This window comes from Myotis brandtii, unplaced genomic scaffold (assembly GCF_000412655.1).
Source record: "Myotis brandtii unplaced genomic scaffold, ASM41265v1 scaffold1408, whole genome shotgun sequence".
In the NCBI taxonomy this organism is placed as follows: Eukaryota; Metazoa; Chordata; class Mammalia; order Chiroptera; family Vespertilionidae; genus Myotis; species Myotis brandtii.
In genome coordinates this window covers 195,246-199,628 of record NW_005355029.1, presented here as the reverse complement: position 1 = coordinate 199,628, position 4,383 = coordinate 195,246, and positions in this window count along the sequence as shown.

The following is a 4,383-nucleotide window of genomic DNA, read 5'->3' as shown; positions in this document are numbered from 1 at the left end:
CTCTAGTGTTTAAGTCTATACCGAACCTTTCTGAGAGCCTTAAGTGGGTTTTTTTTTACACCATAAAGTGATTATTAAGCTTTCCTTTTTACTCTTTGCCTAGCTTTTTTTTTTTTTTTTTTAAATTATCTCTTGGATGACATTGACACCGGTAACACCAGGCTGCTGTAACCGCCGGGACAGCGAGACGGTACCCTTCCCAGCAGGATGCGAGCGAACGCGATGTATTAAATAAACATGGTATACCCGCCTGCGAGCATTTCCTAGATGTTTCTGGCTGCACGTGCTTCCCCCGGCCCCACCTCGTTTTGCTTTTTAATTTAAGCCACATTGAGAGAACCGTGCGTGAACCAATCAGCCGCTGCCCGCCTCCTGTCCCCAGCGCTCCTCGCTCCTGCCGGGCGTGGCCGGGGAGGCGGCTCCCCCGCTGCCCGTGTCAGGACACAACCCAAATTCTTTATTTTTGGTAAGATGTTACGCTTCCGTGTACTCAAGAGGAACGTGTGTGTGTTGCTTTCCGTTTTTGTTTTGTAAAGGTGACGTTTGTATTTTTATCTAATATTACCAGTTTTATATACCTGAGAGCCTGTTACGTTTTTTGTTGTTTTTGTTTTTTAACCAAAAGGGAAAGAAAAACACCAACAAAACCCATACACATGACACGCAATTCGTGGTCACATTTTTCTCGGTGGGTAACTGAGTCTTGGTTTCATCTCTGGTCTCGGCCCGTGGTGGCTGCCAGGGCTCCTGGGAGGGGAGGCCACAGCCTCTGGGCCCGGGGTGTCCCTGGCTGGCCCCCACAGCAGAACTTGGGGTGCAGCCTGCTCTCGGGACCGGAACCTGGCGGGCATGGGTCAGAGGAGCCCCTTCGCCGGTGCCTGTAGCCATGAGATGGAGGCGTCCACCCTTCAGAGCAGCCACATGGATGAGGAGGGTGAAATGCAGAGGTGGGACCTCGCTCCCCATCCTGAGGCCACACCCCAGTTGCCTGTAGGGTTGTCTCCTGTGTCTGTGTGTTTGTGGCGGGGTTTTTATAAAGAAACTAGTGGCCCCGTGCACGGATTCGTGCACATTGAAAGGAAATTAGAAGAAATATTGTAACTTCGCTCTCCGGCCTTAACAGAAGTGTCAACCAAATTCACGATCGACAATGACAGATGGAAACATACACGTGTGATCAGCGCCAGCGAGAGCTCTATGTGTATGGTGCATGCGCGAGTCAACTTAGCCTCTTATAGATACAGAACAAACTTGCTTCATTAGACCTGCTTTCTGATGCAGCTGAACTTTTTCCAGCCCAGTGAAGCACCCCAACTTCTCCTTCAGGTAATTGTCAGCAACACAGCAGTAAACATCAACACAAAGCAGATTATTATTGTAGATCACGCAGGGAGAACCAAGAGTAAAATATTTAACTGCAGCCGTGTCTGACTATATTCTGTGCAGTGAGAAAACCTGAAGTCATTTTCAAGTTCCACCATTTCTTACTTCTGTTCAGTCGGGTCAAGTTTCTAAGCTTTCTAAATCTCTGTTTTCTGGCTAATGAAAAGAAAATAGGATTCCACTGCGTCTCCTATCTGCCTACTCCAGGACTTCTGTGAGGATCAAATGGGAAAACGCTTCACAGACGTTTGGTTACAGTGTGAAATGTCTGCACCTGGCTATAGAGCAAGTCGTGTTCCTGGGCTGAAGAAACTGCAAGGAGGCTAGTCGCTGGGGAGAGGAGGCCGGGCGGTGCTACGTGACGTCATTACTCGGGTGGACACTTAGCACATTAGCCTTTTATATATATATAGACTAGAGGCTCGCCAGCCCCGCCCCCGCTGACCGGTCGATCCGCTGTTCGGGCGATTTGCATATTACACTTATTATATCGGATTCCTCCAGCACAGGTTTTCTCCATGTGGTTCTTGGAACGACGCCCCTGGGAGGTGTGGGGGGGCAAGGGGTGGGCACATTGGTTGGGTCCCCTGGTTCTTGCAGGACCCCTGGAGGGCAGCACCCCCAGCTTGGGCGGGTGACCTGCCCCAGGCCCGTGCGGGCGCTTCCTCGGTGTGTGCTTGACGCTGTGCCTGAGGATGTGCCTCACGTCATGTATGAACGTGTCACGTATGTGCTTGTTCTGTGAGACGTCGAGGACGCTGCTGTTTTTCTTGCGTGACACCAGCGGGTGAATGGTCTGCCCGGAGCCTCGTGTGTCCTTGGGCGGCCCTTCCCGCTGGCACCGGCACCGGCACTGCCACCCTGGGCTGCACTGGGTGTGGCCGGCTGCCTCTGCAGTCCAGGAGCCCCGTGCCCTTGAGCCAGGCCTCAGTCGGGCCTCCGTGTGGGCTGCGCTCGGGCAGAGCGAGGGTCAGCCATGCGAAGGCAGAGGTGGGGCCGCTGGGGTCTCGGGGTTGTCTGCCTCCTGCAGGAGCTTGTCACCCCTGCCTCCGCGTGTCCTCATTCCTGCGGTTCTGGGCCCAGCATCGCAGAACCTCCCGGGCAGTGCCCTGTGCGCCCGTGCACCTGCGTGGAGACCCGTGGTCCCCTGGTCACACCCTCCTTGCTGGAGTCGGAGGCTCTGTCAGGAGCTGGGAGGGCAGGTGCCAGGCGTTGGGCATGCCCGGCAGTGTGGGGCGTCTCCCTCTCTCCAGGCCCCCGGCCCGGCCTGGGAGTGAGTGGACCCGACTGAAGAGCAGACACTGGCCGCCGGGGCCGGTCTCGCCCTCCAGCCCCTGCACTGGGCCCGGCTCAGACCCCTGGGTGTGCCCAGCCTCATCCCTCCACGTCTAGTCCAGAGACGGAGCTGTGCCCTTGGCATGACCTTGGCCCTCTAGGGGGGACCTGAGCCGAAGGCAGTGATGGGGGTGGACAGAGGTGTCTCCGAGGGCCATTCTGTCGGGGGCCTGGTTCCCAGCGGAGGAGCCGGCAGGGGGCAGTTCCCTGGCCGGGACGGGTCTGTCTCCTGAGTGATGATCGGATAGGGATGCAGAGTGTAGCCTAGAAGAATGTCGATTTGGATGAACCACGAAGGTGGAAGGGGTCAGCAGTGCCCACCAGGGTCACCCGCGTGGGAGGGCGCTGTGGGCACCGATGCCCAAACCCTGTGCAGGGCGTGTCCCCACAGCTGTGTCACCTGCACTTCCTAGCACGCTTCCCCCCCCCCCCCCCAACACACACACTTAGAATCCTGCCCTGAGGATGAAGTTGGGAACCTGGGACGGCCCTGCCAGCTGGGACCGCCTGCTGCGTCCTGCCAGCCTCACGCCCCAGGGCTGAGAGCAGAGCGAACCCCTCAATTCCACCGGGCGGGCGGGTCTGCTCACCCCGCGGCCACTTGCCGAGCAGCCCAGAGGGTCGGGGCGGAGGATCTGCAGGGCTCTCCCTGCCCTGGGCTGCCCAGCATTGCAGCCTTGGGGGTCTCCTGTGACCTTCGATGACCTTGCCCTGTGACCTTAGCAGGGGGGTCACTTCTCTGTGGCTGTTCTTGGGAGGAATCTTGGGGTCTCCTCACCCCACCCCTGCCGTACGGAAGGGCGAGTTGGAGCTGCTCCTTAGACAAGGGAGCGTGAGCCGTGGGCTGAAGCCAGACCCCAGGCCTGAGCCTCACCCAGCCGCCCACCCACCTCCAGGAGCTTCCCTGACCAGGAGAGAGTGTGCCCCCTCCTTCCTCCGGTGCGTGTGGAGCTGAGATGAGGGGTGAGCCAGGTGACCCCCAGAGGAGAGGATGGAGGCTGCTGCCTCCCCTCCACCGCAGCTGGGCTTCCTCAGGACGTGGGTCTCCAAGGGGCCCCTGGAGGGGGCAGCAGGCTGTTTGCTCAGAGCCTGGGCCCTCGGGGGCCCCTGGGGGCCTCGATCCCCATTGTTATCACTGCACTGAGGAGGTTGGGGGCCAGGACCCCGCCTGGCCTTAGAGCCGCTGAGAGGATGGAGGCTGCTGCCTCCCCTCCACCGCAGCTGGGCTTCCTCAGGACGTGGGTCTCCAAGGGGCCCCTGGAGGGGGCAGCAGGCTGTTTGCTCAGAGCCTGGGCCCTCGGGGGCCCCTGGGGGCCTCGATCCCCATTGTTATCACTGCACTGAGGAGGTTGGGGGCCAGGACCCTGCCTGGCCTCAGAGCTGCTGTCACTCCACATTCTCCACCCCCCGCCCCCAACCCCTGGCGGCGGCTGGAATCCACCCCCACACTCCGAGGGGCCTGGGGCGCAGAGCGTGTGGCTTCTTCAGAATAAAACGGTGACTGTTTCCAGCCAGGCCCTTGAGCTGCCAAAAAATGCGGAGCATTCACCGGCTGGCCCCTGGCCGCCGATCAGTGGGCAGCGTTCCTGGGAGGACGGACGCCCCGCACGCCCCATGGTGCTCCCTGCCACCCGGCTCCGCACTGCCTGGGCAGCCCCAGTGGTC